This window comes from Oncorhynchus kisutch, linkage group LG28 (assembly GCF_002021735.2).
Source record: "Oncorhynchus kisutch isolate 150728-3 linkage group LG28, Okis_V2, whole genome shotgun sequence".
NCBI lineage: Eukaryota > Metazoa > Chordata > Actinopteri > Salmoniformes > Salmonidae > Oncorhynchus > Oncorhynchus kisutch.
Genome location: NC_034201.2, coordinates 24,043,280 through 24,063,700, shown reverse-complemented (window position 1 = coordinate 24,063,700; position 20,421 = coordinate 24,043,280). Strand labels below are relative to the sequence as shown.

The window sequence follows — 20,421 nt, the reverse complement described above, 5'->3', positions numbered from 1 at the left end:
GACGTGGAGTCCAAAAATATTTATAGAAATTAACTACCAAAAATGCTGGAGCAATCTGCAGCTTCAGTCCTCACCCTCCATGACACACATACGAAGTGCATGATGTACCCTGACAACTGAATTTTGTTGTCACCCACAGAACAAAGATTACAACAGAGCCTGTCCCTTGTAGAGCAGTACTGCCAAAGATGGGTACTAATAGTAAACTTAGAAAAAACTTCAATCATGATCTTTCAGAAGAAAGCCAGATCCCAGTGAAACCAGTACCAGTCTAAAGCATTACACAGGGATGCTGGCTAATGTTCACTCCAATGCTTGTCAAGTTGGCTGCTTGTCAAGTTGGCGTCTACTACCATACCCCGTTCAAAGGCACTTTGTATGTGCGCTATTCACGCTGAATGGAACGCTGAATGGAATACATACACAACCCATGTCTCAATTGTCTAAAAGGCTTAAAAATCCTTCTTTAACCTGTCTCCTTCCGTTCATCTACACTAATTGAAATGGATTGGATAACAGGTGATCATAGCTTAAGGGATCATAAGGGATCATAGCTTTCAACTGGTCAGTCTACTGTATGTCATGGAAAGAGCAGGTGTTCCTAATGTTCCCTTTCTCTAATCACCATTATTTATATTTTGCTGTCGTTGTTGATGATGTCACTATCTCACTTTGCTTTAGAAAGTGGCCTTGTAATTCATGCTAATAAAGCTTATCTGAATCAGAGAGAGAGAGAAAAACAAAGGAACCCTCCCACCGGTCAGCTTATAGTGTGTTGACAGGTCAGAGGGAATCAAGCGCATCACGCTTCTCGCCTCCCTCCCTTGGGAGAAGACAGTGATCGCAGATGCATTGGACTCTCTCTCTCCCCCCCCTCTCTCTCCCCCTCTCTCTCTCCCCCTCTCCCCCCCCCCCTCTCTCTCTCTCCACACTATGAGAGGCTAACACCTTAATCATTAGATTGTCATAAATGCTGTGGCAGGTTGTTGAATAACAGGTATCAGCCACAGTGGAGTGTGAACAGTGTACAACAACTGCATCCAAGAAGAGGTCTCTGGAGTAGGGCTATGATGATGTGGAGAGCTGTACTGAACTGAGTCTATTGCTCAATAATACTGTGACGTTCACACATGTTGCCTATCAGGAGATGGTGTTCTGACATTCCAGCCAAATGTGGGTGTATAATCAAAATGGCATACAGTACATGCCATCCAAATGCAGTAAATTCAAATGTAACATGTGACACATGGAGAAATAACTACCATCAACTATCTATAAATAGCTATGGCCATCCACTCTTACAGTAAATGGTTAGCTGAAAACTTGATACTAACAGTATCTCTTTAAGAGTAAGTGTTTTTGATACTGCTTCTAGGCTTGGAGGCTGACAGATAGAAGAGTATGTGGATCTCATAGTTTCTGTTTAGCCCCTGAATTACAAAGGGATTGAGATGGAGCCAGAGAATATGAAACACCTTGTACTGGTTCAGTACCTCTCTCCCTCACGTACGCACACACACACATAGAGATAACACACACAGGAATACACAGACAAAAACACACACAGACAATAACACACGCAGACAGGAACACACAGGCATGAACATGTGCGCGCACACACACACACACACACACACACACACACACACACACACACACACACACACACACACACACACACACACACACACACACACACACACACACTGTTGCTAGGAAATACTCCACTATTGGAGGGCCTGCAGGGGATGGGAGCAGCTAAAGGCTTTATTTAACCAGATGGCACACTAGTTCTCTCACCAACAATATGACAAAATATTAATTCGGGACAAGAGGTGCTTCCCTTTCCCAGTGTTCATGTACATAATATTTACAATAGATTTAGAGTCCTTGTATCTTCACCCACACATTTTCCCCATTACCTTAAGATCAACAGGGCTACTTTGAATAGGATCATTTGCTGTCTATTTAATAGGGATTTTGCATATCAAATAAGAGTGTTTACAATATCAATGAAAACGTATTTTCTAATGTCCTTCTAAATGAAAATCCCTGATTGAGTTAAGGATTTTTCAATAGAGAAACCACAAACACTCAGATAAAAGTATTTCATATTAGTACATCGGACTCAAAAGAACATGTTTGGCCACTTTCATGTAGACTTTCAGATAAAGCCAATGAATTTAATCTCTCTTGAGATCTCAACCCAATTATTACTACACTCTGCTTTCTTCTTGAGCACTTCTTGTTTTACATATTAAATGGATCCAATTCCATGTCAACCAAAAAGGTTGGGCCACAATCATAAGACAATTTCACTTTCTAAATTAGCAATTTCTTCAATAGGGTTGGATACAAGTAGCCGGTCAAGCAATTGCAAACAGTGGGGAGAACAAGTATTTGATACACTGCCGATTTTGCAGGTTTTCCTAATTACAAAGCATGTAGAGGTCTGTAATTTTTTATAATAGGTAATACACTTCAAATGTGAGATGGAATCTAAAACAAAAATCCAGAAAATCACATTGTATGATTTTTAAGTAATTAATAAGTAATTAATTTGCATTTTATTGCATGACATAATTATTTGATCACCTACCAAACAGTAAGAATTCCGGCAATCACAGACCTGTTAGCTTTTCTTAAAGAATCCCTCATGTTCTCCACTCATTACCTGTATTAACTGCACCTGTTTGAACTCGTTACCTGTATAAAAGACACCTGTCCACACACTCAATTAAACAGACTCCAATCTCTCCACAATGGCCAAGACCAGAGAGCTGTAGAAGGACATCAGGGATAAAATTGTAGACCTGCACAAGGATGGGATGGGCTACAGGACAATATGCAAGCAGCTTGGTGAGAAGGCAACAACTGTTAGCGCAATTATTAGAAAATGGAAGCGGTCAATCACCCTCGGCCGGGGGCTCCATGCAAGATCTCACCTCGTGGGGCACCAATGATCATGAGGAAGGTGAGGGATCAGCCCAGAACTACACGGCAGGACCTGGTCAATGACCTGAAGAGAGCTGGGACCACAGTCTCAAAGAAAACCATTAGTAACACATTACACCGTCATGGATTAAAATCCTGCAGCGCACGCAAGGTCCCCCTGCTCAAGCCAGCGCATGTCCAGGCCCGTCTGAAGTTTGCAAATGACAATCTGGATGATCCAGAGCAGGAATGGGAGAAGGTCATGTGGTCTGATGAGACAAAAATATAGCATTTTGGCCTAAACTCCACTCGCCGTGTTTGGAGGAAGAAGAAGGATGAGTACAACCCCAAGAACACCATCCCAACCGTGAAGCATGGAGGTGAAAACATCATTCTTTGGGGATGCTTTTCTGCAAATACTAAATACTTTCATCCAGGTCGGCTGTTATATCTCAAGAATATACAGATTGTGGTACAGTCTGCATGGTCAGGTCAGGCGTTGTATATATTACAGACTGTTATTACACTTTGAGAAATGTCACAGTGCAATATATTCTCAGGCTAATGGTACGTCTTGTGGAACATGAAACCGTTATTTGATCAGGGCATGGTGGTTTCCCCTCTACCTTATCCTTCACCTACAGCTCTTCAGTATGCACAGTAACATCCTCCACTGGAGACAGTTTCTATACAGTAATACCATTACCTTTAGTACCAATCAGTCATTCTACTCTCTAACAGGACTTTGCAGAGTAAATTAGACACAGAGAGAGAAGCCAGAGGTGACCCTGTTTGCCCCATACTCCATAGGCCATAGACAACACATGCAACTCTACTTAGTATCTATACACTTACAGAGAGAAACACCTCTGGCAGCTTTGGTGTTATATGAGGAAAAGGACTGTACTCGACCTCAAGTGATCTGAATGAGACTCAATAGTATTTTGCATTGCTTTGAAGACAGAACAGCAGTCAGTAAAACTGTGCATAGATTTTTAAAATGACCAAATTGAGCCTGTGCAGGGAGGACTATTTAAAAGGCATGAGGTGACTAGCTGTAGTTAGGGAATAAAGGTAATAAAAGTAATATTGAAGGAAGTGATCAATATGACACAATTAATGCCTTCATCATAAAACCTTCACATTTAATTTGTTGGTGCCCATGCCAAGAGGGGTGAATGACTCTTCAGGACAATTGCTTTTGACTGCTGCTCCCCAATTATCTTTTGCAGTGAGTTTGTGCACCCTAATGAAGCCCTAATGATCTGGAGAGAGAAACGAAAAAATCCTCAGTGCAACCATGGAGGAGATGCTCACAGAATTTCAAGCCAGGACGTCATGTAAAAATCTTCCCAGCGTGAAACAGTTGATAAATTGTTCTGATTGTGTTGTGATTGTGACGTTACGTTGTAAACATTTTCACAGCTTGAAAATGTTCCCAGTCAATAATTGCATGCACGTACTTGTGGATAGCTGAGCTCGTGCGGATGTTTCTCTCACACCCCCTCAAACTTGATTTAGCTAGCTAACTGGCATAATTAGCTGTAAACTGGTCGAAATGGTTTGTTCTCAGAGGTGTGCAGTTTTAACTTGTTTGTATAGCTAGCTAGCTAACTAACTAACCCAACTAACAAACAAATCATTTATATGCACTGTCAGTCGAAAACATAGCGCCCAAGTCTTAGCAATCGCAAAACATCTCTACGCACATCAACCCTCCAGGTATTTATAAGTTGACCTCACGCCTCAACAAGCTTCTGTTGGTCAGAGTCAATACTCCTGGCCACCATTGATTGGCAGATGTGTGAAGCATATGAGCGTGCCCACAGAACAGTTTTTCGAGGTCGAGGGAGGGTGAGAGAGAAACATCCGTATGAGCACAGCCATCCTCATAAAGAGATGCGCGTGCAATTATTGAAATGGTAAAATTTTTATGCTGGGAGAAATCTTACAGCATGACGTCACAATCAGAACGATCAGAACTATTGCGAACTATTTCACACTGGGATGATTTTTACATGACACAGGACATGCTGTATTTTGCTCATCAAACTGCCAGAACTAACCAAAAAGGAAAGAAATAATACAAGAACTCACAAACTTGCAATTATTCATTGTCTCCCAAGACACTGGAATATGAACATCAACAACAACAATATACAGTACAAGTCAAAAGTTTGGACACACCTACTCATTCAAGTAAATGTTTTATTTTACTATTTTCTACATTGTAGAATAATAGTGAAGACATCAAAACTAGCAAATAACACATATGGAATCATGTAGTACCCAAAAAAGTGTTCAAGAAATCAAAATGTATTTTATATTTGAGATTCTTCAAAGTAGCCACACTTTGCCTTGATGATAGCTTTGCACACGCTTGGCATTCTCTCAACCAACTTCACCTGGAATGCTTTTTCAACAGTCTTGAAGGAGTTCCCCACATATGCTGAGAACTTGTCGGCTGCTTTTCCTTCACTCTGTGGTCCAACTCATCCCAAACCATCTCAATTGGGTTGAGGTCCGCTGATTGTGGAGACCAGGTCATCTGATGTATCACTCCATCACTCTTCTTGGTCAGATATCCCTGGAGGTGTGTTTTGGGTCATTGTCCTGTTGACAAACAAATGATAGTCCTAATAAGTGCAAACCAGGTGAGATAGCGTATCATTGCAGAATGGTAGCAATGCTGGTTAAGTGTGCCTTGAATTCTAAATAAACCACTGAAAGTGTCTCCATTTCAGGCCACACTACTTGCCTAGCGAGTTTTCAGCTATACCTTTCGTAGCTGTTTATTTACCACCACAGACAGATACTGGCACTAAGACCGCAGTCAGTCAGCTGTATAAGGAAATAAGCAAACAGGAAACTCCTCACCCAGAGGCGGCACTCCTAGTGGCCGGAGACTTTAATGCAGGGTAACTGAAATCAATTCTACCAAATTTCTATCAACATGTTAAATATGCAACCAGAGGGAAAAAAATCTAGATCAGCTGTACTCCACATACAGAGACACGTACAAAGCTCTCCCTCGCCCTCCATTTGGTAAATCTGACCACAACTCTGTCCTCCTGATTCCTGCTTACAAGCAAAAATTAAAGCACAAAGCACCATTGACTCTGTCTATACAAAAAGTGGTCAGATGAAGCAGATGCTAAACTACAGGACTGTTTTGCTATCACAGACTGGAACATGTTTTCAGATGGCAGGACACCACATCAGTCACTGGCTTTATCAATAAGTGCATTGAGGACGTCGTCCCAACAGTGACTGTACGTACATACCGCAACCAGAAGCCATGGATTACAGGCAACATTTGCACTGAGCTAAAGGGTAGAGCTCCTGCATTCAAGGTGCAGGACTCTTACCCGGAAGCTTATAAGAAATCCTGCTATGCCCTGCGATGAACCATCAAACAGAGAAAGCGTCAACACAGGGCTAGGATTGAATGACACTACACCGGCTCTGACGCTTGTCTTATGTGGCAAGGCTTGCAAAATATTACAGACTACAAAGGGAAGCACAGCCGCGAGCTGCCCAGTGACACGAGCCTACCAGGCGAGCTAAATCACTTCTATGCTCGCATCGAGGCAAGCAACAGTGAGGCATGCATGTGAGCATCAGCTGTTCCGGACGACTGTGTGGTCGCGCTCTCCGTAGACAACGTGAGTAAGACCTTTAAATAGGTCAACATACACAAGGCTGCGGGGCCAGACGGATTACCAGGACGTGTGCTCCGGTTATGTGCTGACCAACTGGTAGGTGTCTTCACTGACATTTTCAACATGTCCCTGATTGAGTCTGTAATACCAACATGTTTCAAGGAGACCACCATAATTCCTGTGCCCAAGAACCCAAAGGCAACCTGCCTAAATGACTACAGACCCACGTCATGTTCGTAGCCATGAAGTGCTTTGAAAGGTTGGTAACACCATTATCCCAGAAACCCTAGACCCACTTATATTTGCATACCACCCAAACAGATCCACAGATGATGCAATCGCTATTGCACTCAACACTGCCCTTTCGCACCTGGACAAAAGGAACACTTATGTGAGAATGCTATTCATTGACTACAGCTCAGCGTTCAACACCATAGTACCCTCAAAGCTCATCACTAAGCTAAGGATCCTGGGACTAAACACTTCCCTCTGCAACTGGATCCTGTACTTCCTGACGGGCCACCCCCAGGTGGTGAGGGTAGGTAGCAACATATGTGCCACTCTGATCCTCAACACTGGAGCTCCCCAGGGGTGCATGCTCAGTCTCCTCCTATACTCCCTGTTCACCCACGCCTGCATGGCCAGGTACGATTACAACAGCATCATTAAGTTTGCAGACGACACAACAGTGGTAGGCCTGAACACCGACAATGACGAGACAGCCTATAGGGAGGAGGTCAGAGACCTGTCCGGGTGGTGCCAGAATAACAACCTATACCTCAATGTAACCAAGACAAAGGAGATGATTGTGGACTACAGGAAAAGGAGGACCGAGCACGCCCCCATTCTCATCAATGGCCTGTAGTGGAGCAGGTTGGGAGCTTCAAGTTCCTTGGTGTCCACATCACCAACAAACTAGAATGGTCCGAACACCAAGACAGTTGTGAAGAGGGAATGACAAAGCCTATTCCCCCTCAGGATACTAAAAAGATTTGGCATGGGTCCCCAGATCCTCAAAAGGTTCTACAGCTGCAACATTGAGAGCATCCTGACTGGTTCCATCACTGCCTGGTATGGCAATTGCTCGGTCTCTGACCGCAGAGCACTACAGAGGGTAGTGTGTACGGCCCAGTACATCACTAGGGTTAAGCTGCCTGCCATCCAGGACCTCTACACCAGGGGGTGTCAGAGGAAGGCCCTAAAAATTGTCAAAGACCCCAGCCACCCGTCATATAGTATTCTCTTTACTATCGCATGGAAAGCGGTATCGGAGTGCCAAGTCTAGGACAAAAAGGCTTCTCAACAGTTTTTTACCACAAATAAACACCACACATGCGGAGGACCTCCATTTACCTACACTGCGTCTCACAAAGACATGGTGGTTAGAACCAAAAATCAGACCAAAGGACAGATTTCCACCGGTCTAATATCCAGTGCACATGTTTCTTCGCCCTAACAAGTCTCTTCTTCTTGTTGGCGTCCTTTCGTCCTGGTTTCCTTTCAGTAATTTGCCATGAAGGCCTGATTCATGCTGTCTCCTCTGAACAGTTAATGTTGAGATATGTCTGTTACTTGAACTCTGTGAAGCATTTATTTGGGTTGCAATCTGAGGTGCAGTTAACTCTTATAAACTTATCCTCTACAGCAGAGGTAACTCTGGGTCTCCCTTTCCTGTGGCGGTCCTCATGAGAACCAGTTTCATCATAGTGCTTAATGGTTTTTGTGACTGCTCTAATATGGACTTGGTCTTTTACCAAATAGGGCTATCTTCTCTATACCACCCCTACCTTGTCACAACACAACTGATTGGCTCAAACACATGAAAAAGTTCCACAAATTAAGTTTTAGCAAAGCACACCTGTTAATTGAAATACATTCTAGGTGACTACCTCTTGAATCTGGGAAGGCAGGTAGCCTAGTGGTTAGACCGTTGGGCCAGTAACCAAAATGTTGCTAGATCGAATCCCTGATCTGACAAGGTAAAAATCTCTCCAGCTAACCTCTCTAGGGTACGTGGGATGCTAGCACCTCTGGGGGCAGTATTTCATTTTTGGATGAAAAACGTTCCCGTTTTAAACAAGATATTTTGTCACGAAAAGATGCTCGACTATGCATATAATTGGCAGCTTTGGAAAGAAAACACTCTGACGTTTCCAAAACTGCAAAGATATTATCTGTGAGTGCCCCAGAACTGATGCTACAGGCGAAACCAAGATGAAATTTCAAACAGGAAATGCCCCAGATTTTGGAGGCGCTGTGTTCCAATGTCTCCTTATATGGCTGTGAATGCGCAAGGAATGAGCCTACACTTTCTGTCGTTTCCCCAAGGTGTCTGCAGCATTGTGACGTATTTGTAAGCATATCATTGGAAGATTGACCATAAGGACTACATTTACCAGGTGTCCGCTTGGTGTCCTCCGTCGAAATTATTGCGTAATCTCCAGCTGCATGCATTTTTCAATTTGGTTCAGAGGAGAAACCAAACTGCCACGAATGATTTATCATCGAATAGATATGTGAAAAACACCTTGAAGATTGATTCTAAACAACGTTTGCCATGTTTCTGTCGATATTATGGAGTTAATTTGGAAAAAAGTTCGGCGTTGTAATGACTGAATTTTCAGGGGGTTTTCTTAGCCAAACGTGATGAACAAAACGGAGCGATTTCTCCGACACAAATAATCTTTTTGGAAAAACTGAACATTTGCTATCTAACTGAGAGTCTCCTCATTGAAAACATCTGAAGTTCTTCAAAGGTAAATTATTTTATTTTAATGCTTTTCTTGTTTTTGTGAAAATGTTGCATGCTGAATGCTAGGCTTAATGCTATGCTAGCTATCAATACTCTTACACAAATGCTTGTTTAGCTATGGTTCAAAAGCATATTTTGAAAATTACTGAAGAAAACGCGCTAACAAAACAGAGGTTTTTGGATATAAAGAGACTTTGTCAAACAAAAGGAACATTTATTGAGTAAATGAATGTCTTCTGATTGCCACCAAATGAAGATCAAAGGTAAGGGATTAATTTGATCTCTATTTCTGAGTTTTGTAACGCTTCTGCTTGGCTGGTTACTGTTTGTAATAATTTGTCAACTGGGCTATGTTCTGGGCTAGGTATGTTCTGGGCTAAGTATGCTTTTGCCGAAAAGCATTTTATAAATATGACACCGTTGTTGGTTTAACAAGAAGTGAATCTTTAAACCTATGTAAAATATGTTTTGTCTTCTGAATTTTTATAATGAGCATTTCTGTAGTGCAGTATGACACAACTTTTACAGGAAAAACTACTGTAAGCTGCTCCAACTGCATCAAGACTCCTGTAGTGTGGCAGACTGAGCGGTAGATTTCCGCATGTTGGCGGCTGAGAGTGCCTGCAACTCAGAAGCCCAGTTCGATACGTTCCTTCACGGATTATCACAGGTGAATAAAAATGAGCTTGCAGCCCGAGAGCTGCACATGGACCTTGAATCCCTCATAGCCTTGACCATCTGGAAAGATGTATCACTTAAGTTCCCTAGGAAATTACAATGGGCTGTCGACTCACCTCCTCTGAAGCCCATTCAACTGGGCAGGGCTAGATTGTTGTGGGGAGACCAGTCCATCCGACTGTTCATTGACTCTAGCGCCGACGAAAGCTTTATGGACACTACCCTGGTGTCAGAGCTGGGTATCGCCACTCAACTTCTTTCCATCCCGATGGACGTCAGAGTGCTGGATGGGTGCTCTATTGGCAGAGTCACTGACAATATGGTTCCTATCAACCTGCGAATGTCAGGCAACCACAGTGAGCCTATGCAGTTTCTGCTCCTGGAGTCTCCTCATGTACCCATAGTTTTGAGATTTTCATGGCTCCAGAGGCATAACCCCCTTATCGATGGAGCTACGGGTTCCATCATGGGTTGGAGTCCATTTTGCTATGCACATTGTCTGCAGTCGACGCAGACAATAACTCATCCACGCTGCAGCAACGCTTGGGTAAAGCTTCGGATCTGTCATGCCCTGGCCATAGAGAGGCTTTTATTCTCTATTTTGGGTAGGCCAGGGTGTGACTATGGTGGGCATTCTAGTTTCATTATTTCTATGTTTTCTGTTTCTATGTTTTGGCCGGGTATGGTTCTCAATCAGGGACAGCTGTCTATCGTTGTCTCTGATTGGGAATCATACTTAGGCAGCCTTTTTTCCTTTGTATTTTGTGGGTAGTTTTCTTTTTTAGTGGCACTATAGCCGTAGTAAGCTTCATGGTCGTTTCTTTGTTTCTTGTTTTGTTGGCGACATTTACATAAATAAAGGAAAATGTACGCTCACCACGCTGCACCGTGACAGGATCTCTCCACCGTTCCCGCGGAGTACCAGGACTTAAGGGAGATTTTCAATTCTGCCCATGCCACATCTCTTCCTCTGCCCTACGACTGTGCTATCGACTTTCTCCCGGTTACCACACCACCTCGGGGCGACTTTATCCCCTGTCGGATCCGGAGACCAAAGTGATGGAAGGGTATATTGAGGACTCTCTCGCTGCAGGGATTATGCGTCTCTCTGCCTCCCCCGCCGGCGTAGGGTTCTTCTTTGTGGAGAAGAAGGACAAGACCCTGAATCCATGTATCGACTACCGGGGTCTTAATGACATTACGATTAAAAAACGTTACCGCTATTACTCACCTCCTCGGCTTTGGAGCCTCTCCAGGGGGCGGTCATCTTCTCCAAGTTGGACCTTCTGAACGCCCATCATCTGGTTCGGATACGGGAAGGAGACAAGTGGAAGACAGCCTTTTACACGGCTAGCGGGCACTACGAGTTCCTGTTGATGCCATTCTGACTGACCAATGCTCCCACATGTTCCAGATCCTGGTCAATGATGTGCTCCGTGACATGTTGAACCGATTTATGTTTGTCTACCTCAATGAAATCCTAATTTATTCCCAGTCTGTTTAAGAGTACATCCTCCATGTCCGACAGATCCTCCAGCATCTCTTGGAGAACCAGCTTTTCGAGAAGGAGGAGATATGTGAATTCCATCGCTCCACCATCTCCTTCTTAGGATATGTCATCACTGCAGGGAATAGTCAGATGGACCCTGACAAGGTGAGAGCGGTGGTGGATTGACCTCAACCCACATCCAGTGAGCAGCTGCAACCTTTCCTGGGGTTTGTTAATTTCTACCGTTGTTTCGTCCGGGGTTACAGTACCCTTGCTTCCAGAAGCTGCATTCCTGAGTCTTCCTTTCCCATCATCTTAACCCCGCAACAGGAACTATGACCTGGGAAATTGAGAATAACTTGCAGTTAAGACAACGTTGGAGGAGTGGAGGCACTGGTTAGAAGGGGTACAACATCTATTATTGGTGTGGCCGGACAATAAGAACCTGCAAGGCTCCTTCAACCATTCCCTGTTCCTCACCACCCATGGTTCCATATATCCTTGGACTTTGTCACTAGTCTCCCTGCTTCAGATGGCAACACCACCATCCTTACGGCGGTGGATAGGTTTTTCAAAGCCACCCATTTTATGCACTTTCTTAAGTTGCCCTCAGCTCATGGTGCAGCACGTCTTCCGGATCCATGGACTTCCAGTCGCCATGGTCCGATCGCGGTCCTCAGTTTTCATTCCGGTTCTGGAAGGCGTTCTGCACCCTCATTGGGTCATCGGCCAGCCTGTCCTCTAGTTTTCATCCCCAGTCTAGCAGCCAGTCGGAGCGAGCCAATCAGGACCTGGAGACGACTCTTTGTTGCCTCGTCTCCACCAATCGCACCACCTGGAGCCAGCAACTCGTGTGGGTGGAATATGCCTGGAAAACCCTTCCATGTTCTGGTACTGGTCTCTTGCCTTTTGAGTGTTCCTTGGGATATCAGCCCTCACTCTTCCCAGAACAAGAGGAAGAGGTCAGCATACCTTCTGCCCAGATGTTCGTCTTTCGCTGTCGCAATACCTGGAAGAGAGCCGGGACGGTATCTCCAGGTAACTCTGCAGCTGGCCTTCTGTTGTCTCGCACGCTCCATATACATCCCACTTTCCATGTATCTAGAATTAAACCCCTTTCTCACAGCCCTTTATGTCCTGTTTCCAGGCAGTGTATTCCAGTACCTGGTTGACTGGGAGGGTTATGGCCCGGAGTTGGGTCCCCACCATTAATATCCCGGACTGAGCCCTCGATGTGAACTTCCGCCGTCTACACCCCAGTCAACCAGGTATGTCCCAGGGTAGGACGCCAGATGTCACACCCTGATCTGTTTCACCTGTCTTGTGATTGTCTCCAACCCCCACCAGGTGTCTCCCATTACCTCGTGTATTTGGACCTGCGTTTTCTGCTTGCCTGTTGCCAGTTCGTCTTGTCCCATCTAGTCCTACCAGCGTGTTACCGTGTTGTCCTGTGCTTTAGTTTTTGTTTTTCCTAGACTTCCAGTTCTGACCTTTCTGCCTGTCCCTGATCCTGCACCTGCCTGACTCTGATTTGGAATACGACTCTTTTCCTGCTTTGACCTACCGATTGCCTGCCCATTGTACTGTAATAAACTCTGAGACTCGTACTAGCTGCCTCCTGTGTCTGCATCTGGGTCTCAGCCTGAGCCGTGATAATAAGCTATAATGCTAGGCTATTCAATTGGCTACATCTGTTGGTACAATTCTTTTTACATTTTTGCTCCCTAACCTAAAAAAAAAAATACACCACTGATCAAGTGGCTCCTATTCAAAAGCCTAATCCGCACATTATCACTCAGCATTACTCTGCATCTCTCTCCTCTCCCTCTGTCGCTCTCTCTTTTCCCTCTCTCTTTTCTCATCTCTCTCTCGCACTCTGGTTTCCAGTGAGCAGAGAAAACATCACTGCACAGTCGAGCTAGATTTTAAGCAGATGAGAACGAGCTCTCCTTTTGAAGTGTGTCTGTGTTATATACTGAGCCTTGGCATAGATCCTTGTGAGAAAAACTCAGACATTTTCAGTAAACTCTGTCTCTGGGGCAGACTGGAAAGGAGCTGTTGAATCTCATAGGCCTTCCTTTCACATCTGATGCAGAGGAATGGACACCTTCTATTTGGCTTGTTTGCTCACAGAAATGCAGGAATGCACAGTAAAATGCACAATAGAGTTTGCAATGCACAGCTGAGACTGCACATTAAGGAAATACTGTGCATGTGTGAATGTACATACAGTACATACAATACATGACAGTACTGTACATGTGAGAGCCAAAAATAGGCGTTCACATGTGTATGGATGTTCAAAGAGAAAAAGAGTGATATATTGTGAGAGTGTGTCCAGCAGGAATATGTGGGTGCTTTTATTCAGTGGCTTTATACAGAATGAATAACAGTAATGTCCCCATCTCTGTCATCTCAGTTTACTGTGTTTTTCTCTCTCTGAGAAAATATCTACATATCCTGCCTCCTCTTGGATTCCTAACACCGGCCCCCCTGCTTATGACTCACGAGGTCACAGGAAATATCAACAACGCGAATAAACACTTAACACCTGCTTGGATCCTTACTGCTATATCAGGGTTTAGTACAGTCCCTATGGACACACAGCAGCTGTTGTTCACAACACTATTTTGGGAAGAGTTTTGCCAAAGACCACCCCTCCTAACCCTGCCAATACACATAGGCTATACATAGACATACCAGTAGCCACAACCCCCTCCTACCCTGCTGAAACTAGTCAATATAAAGCATGCAGCCCCTCTCAATAGGCCCCCAGAACAGTAAGGCTGCTGCTGTCGGAACTCTTTCCACAGTAAGTGCGTTGTTACTTATTTATAGCAACACGTATCCCAGAGGGGCAAAGTAATTGAAACCAAATGTGATGCCGACAGGACTGATATGGGGAAGTGGGCCGGTCAGCCCCAGCGTTCACTCGCTAGCAGCCCCGAGGGTTACAGATCAACACCCTTGGAAATCTTTTTTGCAATTAATTTTTATTAAATAGTTGTGGCTTTCCACCTTCGTAACCTCTCCTGGCAATACATGAATTTCCAGCCTCAGTCCAGAGGTCTCCGTAAACAGCTGTTCTAAAATATACTTTTGTGAACGTCGGGAAAAACCTAAAGCAAAAAACAGAGCGACTGAGACTAAACTAAAAATACTATTTTCAAAAGATGAAGGCAAAATGTCTTTAGTTTCTTCAGAACAATGAGGCAATACTGTTTTAAGTAAAGAACAGGCTTCTTTCTCCATGCATACTCCCCCTCCCACCAGTCAACAGTTATGAGTAGGAAACTTAAATGTCCCCCTAAAACAAAGGACAGGAACTGAGCGAAAACTAAACTTACCTCTCCCTCTGTCTTGCTCTCCTTCTCCTATATATCTCTCTCTTTCTCTCTCAGGGCTCTCAGTGAGCTCTCACTAACTCAGGGAGTGTCAGGCAGATAAAAGGAGATTGAGCTCCTCTTAAAAAGTTGCATGAGGCCTCCTCTGACAGACTCCAGGCAGCCCCCTTGTCAGCTTTTCCAATAACACACTCCCCGGCCAAGTCCCTGCCCAATTCGTGAGGTATTTCCTGGACACTACGCACACTCTGTTATCCCAGCCATCTCATTGGAGGCTGTTTTTACGCCTGCTATGTTAGGTTAAGTTGGAGGCTACTCTACTCCGCTCTCCTGTGCTACTGGTGGGGACTGGAGATTCTGCACCACACTGGCTTCTAGTGCTGAGTTACAGCCTTCTGGTCACCAGCCAGATTTAGAAGCCCAGACACATGTGGGAAGTTACAGGCAGGGCTGTCTGACGATGTGTGTGTGTGTGTGTGTGTGCGTGTGGGTGCGTGGGTGCGTGTACGTTTGTATGTATGTGTGTGCATGTGTCTTTTGGAGGGTGGGAGGGGGTATGGGGGGGTATCTCTGAAAGAAAAGAAGGACTGTAAAAATAGAAGGAAAAAAACATTCCCCTCCTCCACTTAATATGCTGTGGCCTGCCAGTCCATCCAGCAAGGGAGGAAATAACCACAAAGGTTCTCCTACGCAGCACTTTCTTTTACTCCCCCTCCCAGCCATAGCGTGGTCAGAGCTGATGAATAATAGTAAGCATTGTTTAACAGTCACGGCCCATCCAGCATCTTAATAAGTGGTCAGTGAAGACAGCCCAGAGACACCAGGGAACGCATGGGGTTGTTGTTGGTGGTGGTGTGGAGCTTCAGCTGCTTGGGTTCATGATTTTTTTATCGATAAAGGGAAATCCCTAATAAGCCAGCAGCACGAGACACAATGCTCCTGAGCTACTTGACTTGCATGTGGAGATGTAGCCTACAGTTTTAATACAGTACATCTGGGGAGTTATCATTGCTGTTTATAAGAAATGTTTAAAGATTCCAAGAAGAAGCTGTGAAGAGGAATACAATCTTTGAAAAAAAGGTCCCATCTAGAACCTAAAAGGGTTCTTCGGCTGTCCCGATAGAAGAACCCTTTGAATAACCCTTTTTGGTTCCAGGTAGTACCCATTTGGGTTACATGGAACCAAAAAGGGTTATCCCATGGGGACAGTCAAAGAACACTGGTTTTATGTAGGAGAGATAGAACATCAAAACAAGAGCATTGGTGAATTTCAGGAATTTCAGGAAGGTTAAAGCTTTGGCTTACTCTTGGCTTTGTTGTGTTGTTGTGTGAATCTCACCTCTGAGACAATTCCCCAACCTGTTATATGAATATCCAGGCTAGAATTGACAGTGAATCCTTCCAGGGCTCATTTTTTATTTTGATATGGGTTTCAAAACTACCAATTAGAGTGATACTCCATCGACAGGATTTAGAGCTGGTCCAAACACAAGCAGCCTTAGAAAATATGGATTGTGACACAGATGTCATCATGAATAAATATACGAGAATTCATTCTTCCACCAACAACATTCACTGCTCTCTCTCCTTTCCAAACACCTGCTCTATTTCTGAAATATAGGCCCTTAATTCCCTGATTATTTGTAACACCATTATGAGTAAGATTTCACAAGTCATCAAAGATGGTATTATGGGTCACTTAATAACAATATTGAACACATAGATAATTGTCTGATCATAGAGATACTGTATTACATGAACAGAACATGCCAAAAGATTAACTAAGTGAACTAAGACCAAGTGCACCAAGACCGCACTCAATGAGCTGTATACTGCCAGAAGCAAACTGGAAAAGGCTCATGCAGAGGCGGCGCTCCTAGTGGCCGGGGACTTTAATGCAGGGAAACTCAAATCTGTTCTTCCTAATACAAGCAAAAACTAAAGCAGGAAGCACCAGTGACTCAGTCAATAAGAAAGTGGTCAGATGAAGCAGATGCTAAACTACAGGACTGTTTTGCTAGCACAGGAATATGTTCCGGGATTCTTCCGATGGTATTGAGGAGTACACTGGCTTCATCAATAAGTGCATCGATGACATCGTCCCCACAGTGACCGTACGTACATACCCCAATCAGAAGCCATGGATTACAGGCAACATCCACACTGAGCTAAAGGGTAGAGCTGCCACTTTCAAGGACTCTAGCCCGGAAGCTTATAAGAAATCCCGCTATACCCTCCGACGAACCATCAAATAGGCAAAGCGTCAATACAGGACTAAGATTGAATCGTACTACACCAGCTCCGACGCTCGTTTTCCCATTGCAACTATTACAGACTACAAAGGGAAGCACAGCCGTGAGTTTCCCAATGACACAAACCTACCAGACGAGCTAAAGAAAGGAGATGATCGTGGACTTCACGAAACAGCAGAGCACCCTCCCACCCACATCGAAGGGACAGTAGTGGATAAAGTGGAAAGTGTTAAGTTCCTCGGGTACACATCACAGACAAACTGAAATGGTCCACCCACACAAACAGTGTGGTGTAGAAGGCGCAACAGCGCCTCTTCAACCTTAGGAGGCTGAAGAAATTTGGCTTGTCACCTAAAACCCTAAACAATTAATCTTAATGGTTGTACAGTCGTCTCAAATAAAACTGTGAAGGACCTCGGCGTTACTCTGGACCCTGATCTCTCTTTTGAAGAACATATCAAGACCATTTCGAGGACAGCTTTTTTCCATCTACGTAACATTGCAAAAATCAGAAACTTTCTGTCCAAAAATGATGCAGAAAAATTAATCCATGCTTTTGTCACTTCTAGGTTAGACTACTGCAATGCTCTATTTTCCGGCTACCCGGATAAAGCACTAAATAAACTTCAGTTAGTGCTAAATACGGCTGCTAGAATCCTGACTAGAACCAAAAAATTTGATCATATTACTCCAGTGCTAGCCTCTCTACACTGGCTTCCTGTCAAAGCAAGGGCTGATTTCAAGGTTTTACTGTTAACCTACAAAGCATTACATGGGCTTGCTCCTACCTATCTCTCTGATTTGGTCCTGCCGTACATACCTACACGTACGCTACGGTCACAAGACGTAGGCCTCCTAATTGTCCTTAGAATTTCTAAGCAAACAGCTGGAGGCAGGGCTTTCTCCTATAGAGCTCCATTTTTATGGAACGGTCTGCCTACCCATGTCAGAGACGCAAACTCGGTCTCAACCTTTAAGTCTTTACTGAAGACTCATCTCTTCAGTGGGTCATATGATTGAGTGTAGTCTGGCCCAGGAGTGGGAAGGTGAACGGAAAGGCTCTGGAGCAACGAACCGCCCTTGCTGTCTCTGCCTGGCCGGTTCCCCTCTTTCCACTGGGATTCTCTGCCTCTAACCCTATTACAGGGGCTGAGTCACTGGCTTGCTGGGGCTCTCTCATGTCGTCCCTGGAGGGGGTGCATCACCTGAGTGGGTTGATTCACTGTTGTGGTCATCCTGTCTGGGTTGGCGCCCCCCCCTTGGGTTGTGCCGTGGCGGAGATCTTTGTGGGCTATACTCAGCCTTGTCTCAGGATGGTAAGTTGGTGGTTGAAGACATCCCTCTAGTGGTGTGGGGGCTGTGCTTTGGCAAAGTGGGTGGGGTTATATCCTTCCTGTTTGGCCCTGTCCGGGGGTGTCCTCGGATGGGGCCACAGTGTCTCCTGACCCCTCCTGTCTCAGCCTCCAGTATTTATGCTGCAGTAGTTTATGTGTCGGGGGGCTGGGGTCAGTTTGTTATATCTGGAGTACTTCTCCTGTCCTATTCGGTGTCCTGTGTGAATCTAAGTGTGTGTTCTCTAATTCTCTCCTTCTCTCTTTCTTTCTCTCTCTCGGAGGACCTGAGCCCTAGGACCATGCCCCAGGACTACCTGACATGATGACTCCTTGCTGTCCCCAGTCCACCTGGCCATGCTGCTGTTCCAGTTTCAACTGACCTGAGCACTAGGACCATGCCCCAGGACTACCTGACATGATGACTCCTTGCTGTCCCCAGTCCACCTGGCCATGCTGCTGCTCCAGTTTCAACTTCCACCTGACTGTGCTGCTGCTCCAGTTTCAACTGTTCTGCCTTATTATTATTCGACCATGCTGGTCATTTATGAACGTTTGAACATCTTGGCCATGTTCTGTTATAATCTCCACCCGGCACAGCCAGAAGAGGACTGGCCACCCCACATAGCCTGGTTCCTCTCTAGGTTTCTTCCTAGGTATTGGCCTTTCTAGGGAGTTTTTCCTAGCCACCGTGCTTCTACACCTGCATTGCTTGCTGTTTGGGGTTTTAGGCTGGGTTTCTGTACAGCACTTTGAGATATCAGCTGATGTACGAAGGGCTATATAAATAAATTTGATTTGATTTGATTTGATTTGACAAACTTGTACAGATGCATAATCGAGAGCATCCTGTCGGCTGTATCATCACCTGGTACGGCAACTGCACCGCCCTCAACCGCAGGGCTCTCTGTAGGGTGGTGCAGTCTACACAATGCATCACCGGGGGCAAACTACCTGCCCTCTAAGACACCTACAGCACCCGATGTCTTAGAAAGGCCAAAAAGATCATCAAGGACAACAACCACCCGAGCCACTTTCTGTTCACCCCGCTACCATCCAGAAGGCGAGTTCAGTACAGGTGCATCAAAGCTGGGACCGAGAGACTGAAAAACAGCTTCTATCTCAAGGCCATCAGACTGCTAAACATCACTAACTCAGAGAGGCTGCTGACATATCACTGGCCACTTTAATAAATGGATCACTAGTCACTTTATAATGGCACTTTAATAATGTTAACATATTTTACATTACTCATCTCATATGTACATACTGTACCTTATACCATCTATTGCACCTTGCCTATGTTGCTCGGCCACTGCTCATCCATATTTTTATATCTACATGTTCTTATTCCATCCATTTAGATTTGTGTGTATTAGGTAGTTGTTGGTGAATTGTTAGATTACTTGCTAGATATTACTGCACTGTCGGAACTAGAAGCAAAAGCAATTCGCTACAATTGCATTAACATATGCTAATCATGTGTATGTGACCAATAACATTTGATTTGATTTGAAAAATTACTTCTATGCTCTCTTCGAGACAAGTAACACTGAAAAATGTATGAGAACACCAGCTGGATGAATGTGTGATCACACTCTCCGTAGCCGATGTGAGTAAGACCTTTAAACAGGTCAAAATTAACCTCCCTAAATGACTACCGACCCGTAGCACTCACGTCCGTAGCCATGAAGTTCTTTGAAAGGCCGGCCATGGCTCACATCATCACCATTATCCCAGAAACCCTAGACCCACTCTAATTTGCATACTGCCCCAACAGATCTTCAGATGATGCAATCTCTATTGCACTCAACACTGCCTTTTTCTACCTGGACAAAAGGAACACCTATGTGAGAATGCTATTCATTGACTATAGCTCAGTGTTTAACACCATAGTGCCCTCAAAGCTCATCACTAAGCTAAGGACCCTGGGACTAAACACCTCCCTCTGCAACTGAATCCTGGACTTCCTGACGGTC

At 44.6% G+C, this 20,421-nt stretch overlaps 1 protein-coding gene across 2 annotated transcripts in view; it reads right to left on the bottom strand.

Annotated features, from left to right (window-relative positions):
* Nucleotides 1–20,421, bottom strand: part of sgcd (sarcoglycan, delta (dystrophin-associated glycoprotein)) — a 249,171-nt gene that overhangs the window by 80,879 nt on the left and 147,871 nt on the right. Inside the window, exon 1 of one of the 2 annotated variants that reach the window (XM_020464814.2) lies at nt 14,863–15,052. The exons of the other annotated variant lie outside the window; for it this stretch is intronic. The gene's annotated coding sequence lies outside the window, so the exon portion shown is untranslated. Of the gene's footprint in view, nt 1–14,862; nt 15,053–20,421 lie in introns of those variants that run through there. 2 annotated transcript variants of the gene reach the window in all.